At 39.4% G+C, this 22,540-nt stretch overlaps 1 protein-coding gene across 3 annotated transcripts in view; it reads left to right on the plus strand.

Moving 5' to 3' along the window:
- Nucleotides 1-22,540, plus strand: part of B3GALT1 (beta-1,3-galactosyltransferase 1) — a 490,600-nt gene that overhangs the window by 349,696 nt on the left and 118,364 nt on the right. The gene's annotated exons all lie outside the window — the stretch shown is intronic.

The following is a 22,540-nucleotide window of genomic DNA, read 5'->3' on the forward strand; positions in this document are numbered from 1 at the left end:
TTAAAATACATTTCCTCCTCCATTCAGTTGTAAGAACCTAAAGAAAGTATTTATGTAATACTGATACTTACTAAATCCTGTGAATTTGGGGATCTGAGGACCTCAGGACACATGTTTTTCTGGATTTTTTCCTCCCAACCACTTCATACCCTTCTGTGACCCAAGACCAAACAGCAGACAAGGAAAGCCAAACAAAGAAGCTGCTTATCAGCTCGGCAAAGTATCTGGTAGTGTGTGTCTGAGAAACAAAAGGAGAAGCTCTTGCCCGGGCTGGCCTCGGCCCAGGGCAGCCTGGTGCCCCCGGCAGGATGCCTGTTAAGCCCAGACGTAACCCAGAGTCTGCTGGAGCACTGCAGCCTTCCCAAGGAAAACCAAAAGCTCATAACCAGATAATGCATTCTGAGCTCTGTGCCCTGTGGACTTCTGCTGAATTTTGGATACGGCGAGAGATACAGGGAAGGAACAGTGACTAGGAAAGAAACCAGCCCTTCACCAAGGCCACGGCTGGAGCGGAAACTGCCCTTCTAACCAGTGCCCGAGGGCTCCAGAAGTCACTGGGGGTTGACATATGCTAAAATTGTGTTAATATTTGTTTAGGAAGATGTACTCAGCTTTGATAGAAAATTTTGGTGGGGCAGAGTTATGAATACTTTGAAAAACTTAGAAACACTGCAGCCTCCAGTAGCATACAAGGCATAGGGATGGCTACACATCAGGACACCACTGGGAAGAGCTGGGGAGTCTGCCTGGGGCTGGGGGGGTGGGGACTGGGGCTGGGGCCATGAGCCTGGGCCAAGGAGTGGACCCAACTGGCCCGAAGTCCTAGCTCTCCCACGTGCTAAGGTTCAGTTACCTCATTTGTGAAATGGGAGAACTATGCCTACCACTTCTCATTCTGAGAATTAAATAAGTTCATATGTGGAAATTGCTTATCACGATGCGTTGGACGGTCCCGAGCGCATGCTCAGTAGTGTACCTGTCTGCGTGAACAAGTGTAGTGTATGTAGTGTATTTTCCTCTCGCTAGGGGTGGGTGGGTGGTTGAGCAAGAAAGAAGATTGTTTATTAGAATAAAGGAAGCATTCCAACTAGGGTTTATATCCCTCTAAAGAAAATACTTTTGTCCCAGGTGTGAAGGGCAGACTTAATGTTCAAGCAAAAAGGGCTTGACTAGCTCTTGCTTCAGAATAACTATAAATACTAAACAAAAACAAACACTTTTTTTTTAAATCCAGAATTAAGTGTAGGAATGTAACAATAAAAAATATCTGAAGAATCTTTATTACTGTAACTTACTCCTGTGTATGACTTAGGTACTCAAGATCCCTGGAATCGACCCAGCAGGGTTTTAAAACACAGGATTTTTAAATTGGAAGCAACTTAAAAGAACATCTAATTTGAAACTCCTTACTTTACAGACAAAGACACTGCGGCTCTTCAGCAGTGAAACTCACAGGGTGTGAAACTGTTGAGGAAGTCCCTGTCAGGGGCTAGCCCTGCCTGCCTGTTAGAACTGGCTGTGCTGATCAGAGCGTAGTCTGTGAGTCCTCAGCAGAGGATGCACCAACCCCTGGGCGTTAACGTCCAAAATGAAATGCCTGTACCTAGTGCAGTCCCGTCATCACTTCATCAGAAGTTCAGCAAGCACGGCTCTCTGTTTCCCATTTATTTTGCAAAGTTGGGAATATTTTTTGTTGATTTTTAGACATTTACTTAACATGATCATCCTTGTTCCTCTCTTCCTTTTACCCTTCCCCCTATCAAACCAACCAGCAAACCCTACTGAATCTGTCTCTAAAACATCCTGCAGATCCATCCACTCCTTGCCCATCTCTTCAGGCATCAGCCACCCAAATCAAAAACACCATCATCTCTTCCCTGGGCTAAGGCAGTAGCCTCCCAGCTGCTCTCCTTACTTCCATTTCTTCTCCACAATGGCAGCCACCTTCTAAGTGAAGATAAGATCGTAGTGGTCCTGCTAATAGAAGCCCTCTGTGGTCTCCCGCAGCTTTTAGAATAGTATCCAAATGCCTCACACCGCCTGTAGGACCGCCTGTGATGTGACTCCCTCATCAAACTCACCCCCCCCACACACACACCATCTTCCACTTGGTCCTGTGCTCCAGCCCTGCTTGCCTTTATTCTCTGTCATGAGTTTATTCCCAGCTTACAGCCCTGGCACTGTGTTGCTTCTACTTGGAATGCTGTTCCGCCCAAGTCTCCCATATCTAATTACTCGTCAATCACATCTCCACTTACATGTCATCTCCTCAAAGATGCCTTCCCGAACTATCCAGTCCAAACAAGACCCTAGTCACAGTCATATCCCTTTGTTTTATTTTCACTGTAGCATTTGCTGTCTTGATGTTATTTATCTGTTTGGTTTATCATTGTACTCCCAGCACCTACAGTCAATGTCCAACAATAGCAGGTGTTCAGTAAATGTTGGTAATGGGAGAGTGAGTGAGTGAATGAGTGAATGGCAGTACAGGTAGAAAAGGTGACATAGGAAAGTCCCCTTAGCATCTGAAGGGGTTTGCAGACTGCCAAGAATGTGTGAGAAAAAGACTTGGAGCACTAAATGGTATTTTGATTTAAGGGCCAGAATAAAATTACTCAGGACTTTTCTCCTAAGTCTAAACCTGCTAACAATTTCCAAGTGGTAAGAAATTTTATCACTGCCAGTTCCAGATAAGTAGCCTAAATCTTGTTAATGAAAATAATAATTTTTAAAACATCCAACATTCCCTGGAAATATAATGTAAAACTTACTGGCTCTTCCATATAAAGTCTTTTCCCAATGTTCTGTTTTTTTTTTAATGTTTTTGGATTTATCTCATACTTCTTTTAAGCCTTTCAGGTGCATTCCCTTCCAAATATTGATGGCTTTCAATCATGGGTTGATTCCCAACTTTTAATCCGAACTTTTAGTAATGGGTCAATGGGAAAACAGAAAGGGATCAAGGAAATAGGATCCCAAACCTGGATTTGCTTCCTTGATTTGACCTACTACTTATATTTTAAGGCTCCAAATATGCTGCAGAAATAGATGACACCTACCAGATGGTTTCCAAAGTACAAACCAACACGTGTGATGATTAAGAAGTGAGATGAAGAAATGAGAATAAAAATAATGTGGAATCCAGTGAGTCTGCCTGCCTGCAAATAGCACCTCACATTCAGAATCTGACTATAAGCAGACCTACCGTAGACTGCAGCCACCAAGAGCCTTACAGAAAGCAAAGCCTAGCACTTCCTCTTAGAAGCCTGAACCCCAGCTTGGCCGGTGCTTGAAATAATGCTTCCTTAGTCTTAGGTTTTGTGAGTTTTCTTTATGCTTTTAAAAAAAATTGACTTTATTTTTTAAGAGCAGTTTTAAATTCACCGCAAAATTTAAAAGACAGTACAGAGATCTCCCAGATATTCCCCACCCTCACACATGCGTAGCATGTGGGGTTATCAGCAACCCCCTCCAGAGTGACTTGTTTGTTACAACTGATGAACCGACATTGATACATCATAATCAAAGTCCATAGTGTACATTATGGCTCACCCTTGGTGTTATACCTTCTATGGGTTTGGACAAATGTAAAATGACATGTATGCACTCTTCCAGTATCATACAGAGTAGTTTCACTGCCCTGCAAGTCCTCCATGCTCTGCCTGTGCATCTCTGCCTCTGCCCCAACTTCTGACAGCCAATGATCTTTTTATTCTCCATAGTTTTGCCTTTTCCAGAATGTCATATAGTTGGAATCATACAACATACGGCCTTTTCAGATTGGCTTCTTTCTCTTAGTAATATGCATTTAAGGTTCCTCTGTGTCTTCATTGCTTGATAGCTCATTTGTATTTAGTGCTGAATAATATTCCGTTGTCTGGATATTCCACAGTTTATTGATCCATTTACCTACTAGAGGACATCTTGGTTGCTTCCAAGTTTTGGCAATTATTAATAAGGCTGCTATCAACGTCTGTGTTCAGATTTTTGTGTGCACACAACTTTTCAACTCCTTTGGGTAAATACCAAGGAGTGCGATTGCTGAACCACGAGGTAAGGATTTGTTTAGAAATTGCCAAATTGGCTTTACCAATTTGCATTTCCATCAGCAATTAATGAGAGTTACTGTTGCTCCACGTCTTCACCAGCATTAGATGTTGTCAGTATTTTGGATTTTAAACATTATAATAGGTGTTAGTGATATCTGACTGTTCTTTTAATTTGCATTCCACTGATGACATATGATGTGGAGCATCTTTTCATATGCTTATTTTCCATCTGTAGATCTTCTTTGGTGAGATGTCTGTTAAGGTCTTTGGCCCATTTTTTCAATCAAGATGTTAATTCTTGTTTCTGAGTTTTGGGATTTCTTCAGGTATTTTGGATAAGAGTCCTTTATCAGATGTCTTTTGCAAATATTTTCTCACAGGCTGTGGCTTGTCTTCTCAGTCTTCTGACAATGTCTTTTGCAGAGCAGAAGTTTTTAATTTTTATGAAGCCCAGCTTATCAGTTATTTCTTTCATGGATCATACCTAGGAGTTTTATAGTTTTGCATATTACATTTAGGTCTGTGATCCATTCTGAGTTAATTTTTGTGACAGTTATAAGGGCTGTCTCTAGATTTATATTTTTTGGATGTGAATGTCTAATTGTTCACATAGCTTTTTTAAAATTGAAATATAGTCAGTTACAATGCATCAGTTTCTGGTGTGCAGCATAATATTTCAGTCATATGTATCCATACATATATTGGTTTTCATATTCTTTTTCATTATAGGTTACTACAAGATACTGAATATAGTTCCCTGTGGTATACAGAAGAAACTTGATTTTTTATCCGTTTCATATATAGTACTTAATATTTGCAAATCCCGAACTTCCGCTTTATTCCTCCCCTACCCTTCCCCCGCTGGTAACCAAAACTTTGTTTACTATGTCTGTGAGTCTGTTTTTGTTTTCTCAAAGCATTTGTTGAAAAACTACCTTTGCTCCATTGTAGTACCTTTGCTCCTTTGTCAAAGATCAGCTGACTCCATTCATGTGGGTCTGTTTCTGGGCTCTCTATTCTTTTTTATTTATCTATTTACCTTTTCACTTGCTAACATCACACTGTCTTGATTATTGCAGCTTTATAGTAAGTCTCAAAATCAGATAGTGTCAGCCTTCTGATTTTGTTCTTCCCTTAGATATTGTATTAGCTGTTCTGGGTCTTTTGCCTCTTATATAAACTTTAAAATTATTTATTTATTTATTTATTTACTTTTGGGGGGATAATTAGGTTTTATTTATTTATTTTTAATGGAGGTGTGGGGGTTCAGTAACCCAGGACCTTGTGCATGCTAGGTACACACTCTATAACTGAATTATACCCTTCCCCACCTGTTGTATAAACTTTAAAAATAAGTTTGTTGATACCCACAGAATAATTTGCTGGGGTTTTTATTGGGATTGTGTTGATTCTATAGATCAAGTTGGGAAGAACTGACATTTTGACAATATTAACTCCCTATCCTTTCTTTGAACATGGATTATTCTTCCTATCCATGAACATAGGTTAACTCTCCATTAATTTAGCTCTTTGATTTTGTTCATCAGAGTGTCATAGTTTTCCTTGTATAGATCTTGTATGTATTTTGTTAAATTTATACTGAAGTATTTCATTTTTGTAGTGCTAAGGTAAATAGTATTGTGTTTTTAATTTTCAAATTCCACTTTTTCATTGTTGGCATATAGGAATGCAGTTGACTTTTGTATCATAACCTCATATCCTGCAACCTTGCAGTAATCACTTATTAGTTCTAGAAGACTTTTTGTCAATTCCTTCAGATTTTCTACGTAGTCAATCATGTTATCTGAGAACAAAGACAGTTTTATTTCTTCTATTCAAATGTGTATACCTTTTATTTCCTTTACTTACTGCATTAGCTAGAAGTTCCAGTACAGTGTTGTAAAGGAAATGTGAAAGGGGATACCCTTGTCTTGCCCCTAGCTGTAGGGTCTTTTGTAGATATTCTTTATCAAGTGGAACAAGTTACTCTCTCTAGTTTACATGAGTTCTTACATGAATGGGTGTTGCATTTTACCGAATGTCTTTTTCTGTATCTATTGATATGATGATATGATTTTTCTTTTTTATTTTAGGCTGTTGATATGAATTACATTAATTGATTTTCAAATGTTGAACCAGCCTTGCATGCCTGGGATAAATCTCACTTGGTCGTTGTATATAATTCCTTTTAATCTGAATGTGGCTGAACACCAACTCACTAGCCACGGTCGGACTAAATCTAGCAAACTGGATTACTCTGTGCTTACTTGGGAAAACTGGGACTTGAATCAAGGCTCTTTCCCTTTTGTCCTCCTTTCAGATACTGTTGTAGGTTTCATTGCATATGCATTTCTTTGAGCCATGAAGATTGCATGGTTGAGGAGTGGGTTTGTTTCCATTTCAAAAGTGTTGCTGCTTATTGGGAATGACCCCATCTCTAGTAGCAAAGAGTTAGGAAAATACTGTATTCAAAGTTAAACTTTGCTTAAATAACTACAGTGAATAATTTCCCTGCTGTCAGTAGAGAAGTACCACAAAAGGAGTGAAATTAGTAACCATTTTTGAATAGAGAATGTTCATATGAAATTTTTTGTTTATTTTCATATTCTTTTTCATTATAGGTTACTACAAGATATTGAATATAGTTCCCTGTGCTTGTTGTTTATTTTATATATAGTAGTTAGTATCTATAAATCTCAAACTCCCAATTTATCCCTTCCGACCCCCTTCCCCCTCATAAAAATATTAGATAATAATTAGTTAGTGGGGAAGGAAGCCCCATGAATTTTGCAGGTGTACACATGGCAGTTGTTGTCCCTCTGAGCAGAATAAAAAACAAGTGTATGTATCCCCAGATTTTAGTCATAATACTTACTATTATTGACACCTGGAATGCATTTGCAAGTTTTTGTGTTTGTTCCCAAAATCTAGGAGCAAATTAATGCACAGCTTACTAACTTACTACAAGCAAACTGATAACTATAATGCTAGAACATAGCATCCCTACGCAGAGAAAGTCTGAAATTGTCCCAGGCTCCATGACTTTCATTTACGTTGATTTTACTCATTTTCTATGGTTTTTTTTGTTCAACATATGTGTGTGTGTGTTGGTTTTGAGATGTTTTTAAGTTTGTTTCATTTTGTCTTACTCTTGTTTATTATTATTACTTTTTAATAGAGGTACTGGGGATTGAACCCAGGATCATGTGCTCTACCACTGAGCTATACATCCCCCCTCCCCAAGGTGTCTTTAAAATGACATATGTTTTGCTACTTTAGTTTTATTTTATCAAATAGTATAGTATAATATAAATAATATAATGTTTGACGTACAGGCACATTCAGTGAATTTGTTCCTGATGTGCTAGAACAGTAATAAGAAACACCAAATGATTACAAGTGCTGTTTTTGCACTCACGTTCATATACTGTAATTTAACATAAGTTTATCAAATCTAAAGTAAATAGGATTCGTTTCTGTGATTGCCATCTGTTATAGCAGAATTCTAGTCCCTATCTCTTACCTACAGAGGAAAAATTTGTTGATTAGGAAACACAACTGTTTAAGAGGTCCAGTTCTTTTTTTTTTTTTTTTTTTTAATTTTGCTTTTATTGAAGTGTAGTTGATTTACAATGTTAGTTTCAGGTATACAGCAAAGTGATTCAGTTATACATATACATACTTTTTTTTCAAATTCTTTTCCATTATATGTTATTACAAGAGATTGAATATAGTTCCCTGTGCTATACAATAGGTCCTTGTTGTTTATCTATTTTATATATAGTAATGTGGGCCGTGGATGATAAAGGTGATAAGAAAGTAGAAGTCTGGTTTGGTGACAGTTCCCTTAGTGAATGGGAAGAAGTAGCCACTGCTCTTGAGCAAACTCGTACTTCTGCTCTTGGTTTTCCCCATGAGTTCCCATCAGTACAACTGCATTATTGAAACTCGTGCATGAAAACCAACAATTTCCTCCATGTCTAAAGTTCTAACACCCAATTTCCCTTTTCCATCTTATATTGTAGTTAAAATGTGATTTTTAATGGAGTTTTTTTGGTAATGCAGCTCTCAAGATATAGCAGGAGAGACTATTTTCATAAAAATAGTACGTGCTTTATCTCAACATTTGCTATTTAGGAATTGGCTTTTTATGGTAAAATTGCTTTTCATTTGTTTGTTTTTGTGGTTTTATATTGGCTATGTATTGGTTTACTCACATTTTCTCGTAAAAGGTATTTTATGGAGTTACCAGCCAAAACACCTGGATGGAAGTTAAACATTCCATTATCTGAATGCTTCACCTACCTCATGCCCAACATCTGGACACTGGAAGTTGTTCTCAATTTCTATTCAGATGACTATAAATAGGGGGTATATAGCTCAGGGGTAGACCATTTGACTGCAGATGACTATAAATGTACTAAACTCAATCACTGCCAGACACCACTTGCATTAAAATACTCGAATCACTCATCTTGCAAGGCATCCATGAAGTGAATCCCAGCTGGGAATTTCAACACAAAGAAGGCTGTTACACAGTGGCACAGTCACCAAGGAAGAATTTCAGAAACAGGGCATGGAACTGCTGGGAATTCTTGGTTCTCACCCTACTCACTCACTCACTCACACTCACACTTATCCAATAAGTGTTTGCAGTGCTGTTGAAACTAAATTTTAGTCTTGGAAATGATGCGTTGGAGTGGCATTATTTTGCTGTCCTCCTGGAGAAAATTCCTCTGCTGCCCATTTACCCTCCTTATTACTATTCTTGAACTTTTGGTGTGGTTAGTTTTTGACTGAACATATTATATGGGGCTTTCTGATTGGCAGGTTCTTGCCCTTTATGCACATAGGGTATGCTACTCTGCAGGCTCCGCTGGAGAGGAGGAGCGAGGGATGCACCAACCACTTGCAGGATGTATTGAGGACCTCACAGGAGCCATCCTGTGGGATCGACTTCCTGTTTGTATTTTGTTACTGTTGGGCATTTCCTCTCTCTCTCTCTCTCTCCCTCCCTCTCCTCGCCCCCCTTTTCCCCTCCCCTCCCTTCCCCTCTTTCTTTCTCTCTCACTTTCACATCTCAGCCACAAAAATGCTCTGCAGGTGTTATTCATCATTGAAAATACACTTTATTATAGACAATTTAGTTTATGTACCAGAGCAAGCACAAAGTTACAGACTATTTCATACACCAGGAGTTTTTGGTCTCTGATCATCCTAGTTGGTGCAAGGGGAACTAAAGACCACAGGAAAGAATTTAGCAGGTTTACCACGCACAAGCAGAGGAAGGGAAACAATTTGTGAGCAGCTGAAACAAGGCAGAAAGGAAGATTTTGTATATCTCACTGTCTAGACTGCTTTTGATCATTCTTCGTTGTAGAAATTCCTTTTGTGGACAGACAAAGGCAGAAGCAGAAAATAACAGCATAAATTAGAATTTTTTCCCCTGTCAGAAAATGACAGGTGTTACCTTCAGAGAAGTACAACCGTGTATGTTTTCTGGATGAGCAGCCACCTGTGGGAACCAGAATCCAGGCAGCAGCTAGGAATTGGCAGGACAAGAATCAGACCTCAAAACAGGGAAGGGAGGAGAAAATTGGGGAAAGAGAGTGTCAGGACCAACATTTCAAGACCGAAAAGATGCTACTCAGGTCAGAAGACAAAATCAAGGCACACTCAGGGATCCACCTGTGGCTGACGCATCTCAAGACTTCCTGCTGCCAGGGCTCCACACACAGTGGCCATCAGGCAGCAGTGGCTCTGAACCTGGGCAGGGCTGGTCCTGTAGGCGGATGAAACCTGGTCCTGTAGTAAAATAGAGGTTGAAAGAAGGTAGGGACTGGCATTTATCATATCAGTGGCTTTATTTTCTTTTCAATTTCTGACCTCTTTGGGGTAGAGTCACATGCCCCCATTCTTCCGCTAATGATAAATTCTACCCTTTTTTTTGTTATTTTGATTGCCTTCTTCATGAATATTACTCTTGGCATTTGTCATATTAGTGGCATTTATTTTCTTTTCAATTTCTGACCTCTTTGGGGGTAGAGTCACATGCCCCCACTCTTTGCTAATGATAAATTCTACCCTTTTTTTGTTATTTTGATTGTCTTCTTCACGAATATTACTCTTGGATGTAGTAGTCTCTGTGTTTCTTGTGTTGAAAAAAAGATATCTGTTTTGTATAAAAAGGATAAAGGAGTCAACTAATTACTCTTCTCAGATGTTAATTGCAGTACCAGTACTTGTTTACTTGGAATCTTTGCATAATAATCATAGGCTTTGATGTAGGCTACAGTATTAATCTGCTGTAATGTAAATATAAATTCCATTTGTATTAGAGAATTCCCTACACAACTACTCTGAAGTTAATGAATCTGTGTGGAGCATTACAGACGGAGTATTCCTTCCTCTTTTTGATATGATGTGAGTGGATTATGTTTTATAAACAATTGACCCCTCTTCTCAAACAAAGAGGCTAAAATTACCGTAAGACAAAGACTTTAGTGTCTTTTACTTGACACTGAACACAGTTTTCAACTTTCCAGATGTACTGAATAAGTATAGAATATCAGATACTCGAAAAATTTTATTCCTTTTAATTAGCTGTTAATTAACTCTCCATGTCCTTTAATGAAAATTCAAGTTCTTTGTAATCAGACAGAGTTCATGACTTCTGCATTTCCTTAATACCGCTGAAGCCAGAATTTTAAATAATAATTGGTTGCTTAAAATGCAATAGCATGGTAGATAAGCTATAAGCTGATGACTTTGAATTAGCATAGTCTTTGATAAGATTTTTATTTCATTGCCTCGGGAATCATATATGTTCCAAAAGAGTTGTTTAGAACTGGATAAAACCCAGAAGTAGTGAAAACTGAAATTCCTAAATCAAGTAACACAAGTTTTAGTGAACCAGAGAAATCAAAATTGAATCAGCCCAAGAATTATTCCTTTTCCTAACCTCTGTTTCTACTCCACTCCCACCATGCCCAAGATAGTGCAGCAAAATGTGTAAGGGAAAAAAAAAATACTTAATGATCAAGTGAGTCCAAATTTTTAATTGAAAAATTTAAATTCTTTACGGGTAAAAATGCTACTCTTCCCTGAAATACCATAATTTTTTGTGAAGATATTCTTGAGGTCTTCTATAAAATATCACTCATGTCACACCATTCACTATTTTGTGATGGCTGATCTATGGTTGTGATAAATCGTGCCTTTGAACTTCAGAAAATAAGAATTTTTATTTATAACTTTATAAAATAAATTAAAAAGTAAAAATAGTTTATAGAGTAAACAAAAAGAATTATAAGACAGCAGGTGACATGTTTTACTACCTGAGAGAACGAAATATGCTTCAGGAACCTACTTGTTCTACATATGAATGGATGTTAGGTGATTATTGATCCATTCTTCGTATTTAATTGATGTGAAAACTGGGGCACTAAATGACCTACTCAAAATCGCAAAGCAAGAGTTTTGCTTTCATTAGAGTAAGTCCAGTAATATGTGTGTTTTTTATGTATTAGCTGGAAATATGAAGTATATTTCACAGTATGAAAATTTCATCTTTTAATATTTTCTTTGAAAGGATTTCCATTCTAAATTTATTTTCATATATTTAGTTTGGACTTCATCTCAGTTAGCCTAGTTTATACAGAGATTTGCCCATCGTCATAAATCTTTTGGCTCCAAATATAAAGCTTAACAGTGTTGTTTACTGTTTCCTGTAAACTACATGCCAGGGAAATACTGAGAGAGATTTTTACATTTGATACATTTTAGTGATAAAGCTTCCACCAGTTATCTAAAGATAATATTTTAAAATGTGGTATTTCTCACTGATATCAATAGAGAGATTTTCCTTGCATTCAGCCTAAGTTCTTCATTCAATCTGATCATGCCTGGTTGCATGCCTAGAGGCTGAAATGTAGGTGAATAGTGTGATGCCCACTGGTGTTATCTCTCAAGACTCACTCTTAAGCTCAAAGCAGCCCAAGGTGAAGAGAGTCCAGGCCCTAAAGGGAGGCCCTCACATGCCCAATGGGTCAGCCCACATCAAACCAAGTGAATATCTAAATACCCACATCTCCCAGACAACTTAACATCTCATAGAGACTTAGACACCAAGAGTCTTTGCTCAATTTTACTCTAGTATTTAAAGACTGGTTAACTATTCAGAACCACTTGAATTCTATTGCCTCTGAAACAGTGGTTGTCAAACATTTTGATCTCCTTATGCTCCTGAAAATTATTAAAGCCTCCCAAAGGGCTCTGGATTATGTGGGTTATATTTACCAATATTTACCACATTAGATATTAAAACTGAGACATTTGTAACAGTTTTATTTAATTTTAAGGAGCAATAAAGTCATCCTATATTAAAAAGAAATAGCATCTTTTTAAAAGAAACTACATTTCTCAAAAGAAATCAGTGAGGAGATGGCACAGTTTTATATTTTAGCAAATCTCAATACTGTCTGGCCCAAACAACCAGATTCTCATATCTGCTCTTGCAGTAAGTCTATTGTGATCTGTTATTTCGGTTGAAGTTTAAGAAGAAAATCAGGCCCATGGAGATAAATGGTTGGAAAAGGAAGGATATTATGGATCTTCTAAAATGGTTTTGGAGGCACACAGGAATGGAAGGACCACACTTTGAGAATCTCTGCTCCAGAAAATACAAGACCGTATTCCATCCAGTGAGTGGAGAACATGACAACTGAGAAGCCCTAGCTTCATTATTCAGAAATCACGAGTCTCCTTTTTCTAAGAAAACATAAAAGCCCATCAACTGAATGCTGTTTTGTCAGAGGGGTTCCTATAATTCAAAGCCTGTGTATCTCAGTAGGGTCAATTTTAGCCTACAGCTCTCTCCTGTATCTTGATAGACTGCCCTTCAGACATTTTGGACTTTATAGAACTCTATATTCTGTTATCCAGAAGCTTGAAACTTGGAGGAAAACTGTCAATTCAGAGCTCTAATGTAAAACCTTGATATTTCTACCAATTCATGGTGTGGAAGATCTGAGAAGACCTTGTCCCAGTTCTAAGACACCATAGTACTTTGCAACCAAACACATTGTGGTTCTTTCATCCCTTTGCCAAAGATACTTTGATTTTATGTGGTCTTGGAAGTGCTTGGTTGAATCCTGATTCTATATATATATACACATACATACACACACATACACACACACATACATACATACACATACATACATACACACACACACACACACATATATATATACACACACACTTTTGTAGCTGTTGTCTTTTTCCTCGGGGATATATTTTGCATCTCTGGAGTCTCTGAACTAATAATTTTAAACCAAATTATTTCATCTTTTATAATGGAACTTCTTATCTCCCCTCAGATATCATCATTCAATTCCTTTATCTTTCAGGTAAAAAAACACAGTAAGAAGGATCAAATGACTTTCCCAAGGATACACAGAAAGTAGAGCAGGATTTATAGCCACCCCTTTATGAACACTTAGCAGCCATGTGGCTTGACTATCTAATGGACTGGGATAAACATGGCCTCACTATGGGATCCCTCTCCCACACTCATGATCTCCCAGAGTTGAAACATTCTATAGTTGACCCACCACTGACCCTAAATGCCAGCACTGTGTTAGTGTTACAGGAGGTAGAGACCTTCCTGATAGAACCAGGAATTGTTCAGGATCTCCAAGAATGAAAGAGCAACCCCAAGTCAGACCAATTAAGGTCACAGTAGATCTCCTTCTCTCCAAGGGAGAACCACTTCTGAACAGTTCTGTCCAGATATTATGCTATTGCTGACTTATATTTAGAAATACTGAATGGGTAAAAATTTCCTCTGGTGTTCAGGATCAAAGATGCCTTAATAGACCTTGGTCCTTTAAGGCAGAAAGATGTTGGCTTCTCTGTAAAATTACTCTGAATAATCCTGAGATGCCACCTTTTCATGGAGGAAGAAATGGCTTCCCTTGGAGCTATCCAGGGTGCTCATCTCAGGGCATCATTTTTCAGCCTGTTTTGCCAGCTTAGGCCTGCCCTACTTCCAAGTATTTCTAGAAAATCAAGCTTTTTTCTGAGTCTTGCTGTGATTGTTTCTTGACATGGTGCCTATGTTTTTTATACCTAGGGGACTAATGCTGCAAATTAATATTGACAACCCTACTCCCTACCTGTTTCTTTCTTTGCGGCAGCCTTTTCTTTTCAGGAATCTGAACAACTGCCTCTGCTCCTGGCTTGGCCTCCACTAGTCCAGGCACATTGCTCAGCCCAAGACAAAGCAGTAGCCAAAACTCACCTTAAGAGTAAACAGTAAGCATGATTTAATGATGACAGGAGAAATCACCTCGCCCCAGAGCATCTTTCACTTGTAGACTTGCAATGTGACAAAATTCACATTTGATGATGTAGCATCAAAGAACAATAATGACTAGATTTATGAAGGGCACTGGATTCGTAGTTTAGATACTTTGTCTGATTAACATTCACAACATCCCCATGAGATAGATATCATTATCCCCCAATTTATAGCCAAGAGAACCAAGACTCCAAGAAGTTAATACTATGTTCCGTTTATCACGACTAGCATGTGGCAGAGGCAGTTTCATCTTTAGGTCTATCTGACTCTACACCCAGCACATTCTGCAAGGCAAAGTGCAGTCTACAGCAATTTCAGGCATCTTTAAATTCATTGCTATTTATATGTAAGCATCATTTGGCATTTGGTCTTTAATATCTCTTTGATTTTAGGCACTCTATCATTTCTGTGTCACAAGTTCATTCACCTTTGACTGAGAGTAGAGAAGATGTATGTCCTTTACAAACCGACTGATTGAGTGCAGGAATAAGGCTATATCATCATAAACATCTAACCTGTTTGTACCAGGTAACAGACAATTAAATCACAATGATTTGCTCTAGGCCAGAAGCTCATTGACCAGAACAAGGCATCTGTGCCTTTTTTGAGCTTAAGAGATATCATTAACAACGCAAAGCCCCAGAGCCAGTGTGAAGGAAAGTTTTGCAAGTGATGGATTTAGGCTTTGTCCCTTGGGAGTTAGATGTGATTATCTCCATCAGCTTTTTGTTCACACTTTTAAACCTCATTTTCTAGTTTCACTTAATCTTCAGCCTCTTCTAATTTCAAAGTCCCAGGACTCTGAGAACTAAGGGCGAAGCACTTACTTGACCAGCCAGCTAGTGTTTGACCCATGATGTGACACCATTGATGAAAAGTCTTCCTCATTCTTTTAAAATATTCAGCAAGTAGCCTTTGGTAGATATATAGAATGCTCTTTTGCCTCATGGTATAGGGCTTTTGTTTTCTTTTTAATATTGTTTTTCTTATTTTTAAAGTGTTACAGATCCACTCTAAAAAAAATCGAAAAGTGAACACCCATCCTGCTCTATCCCAATTTGAGAACTTCATTTTTACTGCCAGGTCCAAACTGTCAAAAGTTGTCCTCGCTATCCCCACAATACCCAAAGGTCCTCTTTTAAAGTACCCGGGGGTGTCCTAAGTTCCCTGGACTGGACGGTGGTGGGACAGGGACGTTTGGTATCTAGCTGCCAGGCATGGCTCCCACTCCTGTGCTCAAGCACCCCCCACAGAGACCTTGCCGCCTGTCCTCTAGCCCTGATCCATAGTGTTCCTGAGACCCTCAAACAGTACCCCTTTGTAAGTATTTAGCACACCTTAGCACACTGGTTCAGCATTATCCCCTGGCAATGGCCATTGTCACACCACTTGAACCATTAGAAGATGAGCTTGTTGAATGGGCAGGTGGTGACAGGTGCTAAGAAGAATGATGAAGGATGCTGTCTTAATACACCCTAGGGATTCAGCTGATCAGCACACATAATCTAACACCCTCACCACTACCCTTTCTCTGCTGTAAAGTGGCAGGTACAAATAATAAACACAAAGATGATGCTGGGGAATTAGGGAAGAACTGTGGCAAAGTGGAGGGAGTGTGTAGGCCCCTGAAGCTCTGGCTCAGTGAATATAATCATAAGAGGAGGGTGACCGGCTGGACCTGTGGACAGGAACACCTCATCAGGGACAACTATGGAATCTTCAGAGTAAAAACTGTCTCATCCACCTATTTTTCCCTCTCCCTATTATTAAGGGCTTTTCTTTAAATCTTTAATAAATGAAATTAACCTGTTGCCTTAGCAAATATTATGATTCCTTTTTATCAATCACCATATCCATCCATCCTTTCTAATGTATTCTCAATGGTCTCCTCTTTCTGATCTGCGTACTATACAGATAGATCAGATTCAAGCAGATCCAGAAGAATCACGTACAGAAGTGAAGTGGGCAAAATCCCTTTGAGAGAACCATACAAAGGGCTTCCACTGATCTGCAGAGCTGTGGGTGGTGGCCAAGCCCTCCCCACGTCTTCCTCCTCCAATCAGACCTATGCCTTCTTCATAGACACACTCCTAAGGGTGTGTGTGTGTGGTGAATGTAGCTGACCTGCAGTGCCCAGAAGGGGGCTAGGCCAGCATTGTCCAAGCTCCAAAAAGGAAGAAAGGAGCCCATTGTCTCTTGATAAAAGCCTAAAATAGAATTGCCCTTTTAAATACTGCATGACAGTGTAAAAGCTCAAATCTATTTTCTGATTTACTATATAACCACTGGGTTGCTCATCCACTATGTTGCTCTCCAGGTACCTCTGAATCTATTTCAGGCTCCTTTCTTCATGTATAACAAGATACATCTTTTTTTCAGGTTGAATCACATTTCCTTTTTTATTGTTTGTTTTAAGCTAAATTTAGTACAGTGTGTCTTAGTTCTTAATGGTGCCGGCAGCAATCCCCAAATTAGAAAGCTCTTCGAACTTTGCTAGCAATGTGGTGTTTTCTTGCTTTTTTTCAAACCTTCTCACTGTGTTAACATAATAACTAATATTTGTATAGTGCTTTACAGTTTACAAAATACTTTCAAACCCATCATCACCTGAGAAAGGGGTATTACTCAGAATTTTTTTACCAACATGGAAACTGAGGCTTTATAACTGGTTTGTCAGAGGCTGCAGGGCCACTCCCAGAGCTGAGACTGAAGCAGGCTTTCTGGCTCCAAGCTTCATCCCTTCATGTCACTCAGTGCTGCCTCCCTAGTCCCTGGGTTTCCACGTAAGAAATTATGGATAGAAAATATGTGTTATTATTTAAATGTAAGAGAATAAATCCCAGTGTCTAGAAAGATGTTCCAACTGTCAGTTTGGGTCAAACATGTGTCATTTTGTTCCTTTTAACATGAAGGCAATACACACAAAAGCAGTAGCTGGTGCTTTTAAAGATGGTAATAGCGCACATTTATTGTACTTACAATACACCATACTTTCTACTCAGTGCTTTCCAAATACTGTCTCAATTAATCATCATAACAAACCCATGAAAGGAAGTACTAGGGTCTTAGCTCAGGCTGCTCTCACAGAATACTGTACACAAAGTGGTTTAAACAACTGTTTATCTCCTGTAGTTCTGGAGGCTGCAAGCCTGAGATCAGAGTAATAGCATAACTGAGTTCTTGGTGAGGATCCTCTTCCTAGTTGACAGCTGCTTTCTCCCCATATTTTCACATGGCAAGGTGAGAGAGGGTCCTTCCTCTCCCTGTAAGGACACTAATCCTGCCACTGGGGCTCCATCTTTATGGCCCCATCTAAACCTCATTACCTCCCAAAGATTGCATCTCAAAATCCTACCACATTAGGGATTAGGGCTTCAACATATGAATTTGGGGGGATAACATTAACAATCCATAGCAACTACTATCATCTCCATTTTACAGGTGAGGAAACAGAGTTGTAAGAGATTATGTGAATCACTCAAGCTGGTAAGTGGTAGGGCTGGGGACTTGAACCTAGGAAACAGGGCTGCAGAGAGCACAGTCTTCACCACTAAACCACAGGGATTAAGATGTCCGGTTCTGTAATCAACCTTAGGTTAGAATTTCAGCTGCACCAATGAGTAGTTGCATTAAATTGGGTAATCTCTCAGAAGCTCCGTTTTTTTTCATCTGTGGAATGCCTAAATGAGTTAACAAAAATTGGCCCCTAATTAGTAGTCAATAAATGTGAGCTAGTATTGTTCCCACTGATGGTACACATAGCTTCAGTTATTCCTTCATTTCTAAATATGTATTGAATGCTTGCTGTGCGTGCCAGACTCTGTCTTTCTCTGACTCTCAGTTTTTAGAAGCTCCATCTCCGCAGTATCCCCAAGGTCACCAGTGTCCAAGGCTAACCAGGCACTTTCCCTTCCTTCCTGCATTTGAACAATTCTCTCACCATATGGAGTCAGGATTACTCACTTTTACCTTGGTGTTGCTGCTGTTGTTGCAAATGAGTTGGTAATTACAGCATCTTTTGTTTTGCAACATTGCCACCACTCTGTCTCCTCCGAATGCATCCTTCTTCAAAATGTCAGGATTCATGTGACTGTTTTCTCGGGCTGTTTGAGGGCACCCTCTAGTGCAGGAAGGAAACCAGTCTGTTTCACTACAGACATCTCCCATTTACACAACATGATTTAAAATTAAAGTCTTCCGTCTCAAGGCCCCTCTGTTTTTCTGTTCTACTTTCTTTTCTGTTTATAAAAACTCCTGGGCTAAGGCCTCAAAGTCAGAACAGCGATGCCTGGTGGTTCTCTACCTTTAAGTCGATTTGCTCCCAGGCCCTTTGCCCTAACTGTCAAATGTCTTTTCCCAAGATTTTTCTTTTCCTCTTTCCTCAGCCCTTAAAACTTACTCAACAAACTTTGAATTTCCTTTTGACCTACAATGATTTGGTGAAACACTTGTTTAGTCTTGCTGTACGCACTTGGAAGGTCAGTGTTTTATCCATAATATTGCAACTAACATAAGGCTTTTCTAGATAAATATGGCCAAGAACAAAAACTCTGTAAGTTCAGTGTCAAACCAGATGCCATTATAAAACAAATGCAAAATGCCTTTAATTAGAATATATGTTTTATGATCTGAATACTTCTATAAACTCAGAACACACAGCCAGTGTACCCAAGAGTAGAATACATTAAGAGGTATAAAATTGTAAATTGGACATGTGGGTAAGCTTTATTGATATTGTAAAATATTATGGTAAAACTTTCCATCAGATCTCATTTGGAGGCACCACGTTAAAAACAAACAAAACAAAACCAGTAAGAGTTGTGAGTAGTCCTGACATAATTAGAAATTGAGCTTATTTGGATTCACGTCACTCAACTTCAGACAATTACAGCGTTAAACTTCCAGCAGATGGCCAGAATTAAGTCCTGGTGAGCCTTCCCATAGCAGTGAAGCTGACATGCGTAACACCTACCACTGGCAAGGATTTAACTCCACCTGGAAAAAAGTGACTGGGCTGGAAACTGCTGAATCTGATAGTGGTGTGGGTGTAACTTCAGCAGAACAGCTGCTTCCACTGTAATCCCTGGTGTTTCTGTGTAGAACTAACACGTGGTCAGTTTGGTGGGAGGCCCATAACTGAACAAGTGGGGGAAAGAGATGGAAAAGGGAGGCCCGTGGATCAGTTGAATTAGTTAGTTACTTCGTGTAAGCAAAGCAGAGTGTTCTTTAATGGAAGGTGTTTCTCTTGCACATGAAGAGTTGGTGCTCAGTCGACATAACAGTGATCTGTCGTGGCCCTACACTGAAGGTAACTGAGTGAAAAGAAAAAAGAAGGAGGAAAGAATATTCCCAGAGAGATTCATGAAAACGGTGCCGTGGTAACAGTCAACACTTTTTGAGTGTTTACTGTATGTTGGGGATGGTATACACTCTTTAAATATGTTGCATTTTAAAAATCCTCATAACTGTGAGATAGATACTGTTTTTCTTTTATTTTCAGATAGACTTTATTTTTTAGAGCCGTTTTGGATTCACAGCAAAATTGAGCAGAAAGTGTAGAGGCTTCTCACATGCCTTCTGTCCCTGCACAGGCATGGCCTCCCCTTTCATCAGCATCCCCCACCCGAGTGGCCACCTGTTACAACTGATAGGCCTACCCTTACCTATTGTTATCATCCAGAATTCATGGTTTACATTAGGGCACGCTCTTGATGCTCTGCATGCTGTGGGTTTGGACAAATGTACAGTGTCATGCACCCACCATTATTAGAAACTATTCTTATTCCCATTTTCTATGTGAAAAGAGTAATGCAAAGGGAAGTCACACAGCTGGTGAATGACAGAGCTGGACGGAAAAGGGTCCACTGGGTCTAGCCACAAGCAGGCTTATCCAAGACCCCTGTGAAGGCAGTTTTAGGAGAGTTGTTGGGTGCGGGTGGGAAGAGGGCCTGGTTTTCTTACTAGCAGGGTCCCTGAAGGCAGGCACAGCAGGGAGCCTGTGGGCACCTACACATTCACTTATATAACTGACACTCATCAGGAATGTTTCTCATCAGGAAGTTGAGATGTTTCTCATCAGGAATTTTGGCTCCAGTGTGCTCTTAACCATTATAGTCACCTATCTCTTGGTACCTCATTTGTTTAAATGGTTTCTGACTTACTAAATTCCATCCAATCAAACACAATTTGACTGCCATAATCCCGTAAAGACATACTGTCTTTATTTGATATGCTAACAGAAGAGGCACAGAGAGATTTCAGATGATGTGCCAAGAGTGCAAAGCTGGCTGCTGCTAAGTCAGCGTAAGAGCTCGGGAACAGCGTGCTACTCTCAAGCGCAACGCTCTTCGGAGCTATTCGTCTTTGGCTCTGGTTTCCACAAATGAGGCTGACGGGGGTGCTCTGTGTGCCGCCGATGGTCCTGAGGGGAGCTGCTGTGGTGACTGATAGGATGCATGAGATGCTGTCATTCCCTCCCCTCCCCCAGTGTGTGAGGCACGGGCCACTGGCATGGTGATGTTATTGGACTAACATCCACCTGAGTGCACCAGGCATTTTGCCATTTCCTGGTTTAACCTAAGTAATAATTACCTGGCTCGCAAGGCCAGGAAAGTAAAAAAGCAGGCAGTGTAAGTTCAGGGTCATACAGGGAGTCAGAGAAGAGCCAGGGCTGCTCAAGTTCTTAGGCACCGTCACTCCGCCTTGTGCACAGGCAGGACATTTAACGCATTGGTTTATTGACACCTGAGAGTCATATTTATGGGTCTATAAAAATTATGGTTTTGTACAAAGATTCAGAAACGTGAGTTCAGGGAGTGTTCTGCAGAATAAACTCCCCTGTGATATTTTTTAGAGCCAGCCAGTGAGGAAGTAAACATATGTTGATCCAGTCTTCATTCACCCAAGCAGGGATGGAAAGGAGGAAAAAAAAAAAAAAAAAGAAACAATGGTCTTTGATCTCATTTTCTACTAGTTTACAAGTTTATTTGCTTGTGGCTGCTACTGTAACATCAAGTTAAAGCAATTTCCAGGTCATTATTTCTCTAATGCAATAGCAGTTTTTCAGTTGTTGGTGACATGGTCCAAACGTGTGGGAAAACTTCAGAGATTACTCAGACATCAGCAAAACACTAATTATATGAGTGAGAGTCCCATGCACCATGTGAGTCCTTGGTCAGGAAATCAACAGCACGATGAATTTATTCCTGAAGGCACCAAGTTATGCAGGCCGTCCCAATGGCTCCAATGAGCCCTGTTTAAAAGTATTCAAATATGGATCTTAGAGAAATGAGAATGACTTATGAAAGACTTTCTTTTAAAATTCCCTTCTCTTTAATAACCCAGTTCCTCCAACATCATTCCTGGACCTCTTTTGTATTCAGTCAAGCAGATAATGTAAAGAGGAGAGACAGCATAATGTATTTCAAGTTAGTTGACTTTTTTTATTGTGTTGTTTCTGCACCTTTGATTCTTCTGATTTTTCTCTCTTATATGTGTTTTTCAATCTATCTTTCTTTGCTTGATTTGCAACTATTTTCAAATCTCTCACAAACAGTTGCCATTTTTCAGCCCCTTCTATTTCTAATATGTGCAGTATTTCGTTTCTCTTCCCTTTCTGCTTATGCGCCATCGTTTTCTCACTCACTCTTCAAGTAACTGAGTTTGCACATGACTTTATATTGTTAAACAATCACTCCAACAATGTTCCAACTGTCTCTGGAGAAAGGAATACAATCTTAAATATAAATCAGCCTGAGCCAAATGAAAGCCTGCTCAAGCAAGGCATTAAATCCCCCCTTCTGATTTCCAAAACCACACTGAGAAATAGCTTAGGTCAGCTAGAGAGGATGTGGCAAAGGTGAAAAATGATAGTATGAAGAGCCCCTGGTTATATCACATTTTCCTCTTTTATTACTTTGGATTTTCCAATAAATTCTGGGACCCATGCCTTTTTAATATATTTCCTTGGTCTCTGCTAACTCCAGCATTTGGCAGATGAAATTCCAATAGACTGTCTAGAGACCCCATGCCCCAATAGCAGCTTAGCATCTCAGTGGACCAACCACAGAGCAAGAGCAATGAGAGCTTTAATTCCAATCTATTTCTACCCTTGCTGTCTTTGCAGGGA

This window comes from Camelus bactrianus, chromosome 5, assembly GCF_048773025.1.
Source record: "Camelus bactrianus isolate YW-2024 breed Bactrian camel chromosome 5, ASM4877302v1, whole genome shotgun sequence".
NCBI lineage: Eukaryota > Metazoa > Chordata > Mammalia > Artiodactyla > Camelidae > Camelus > Camelus bactrianus.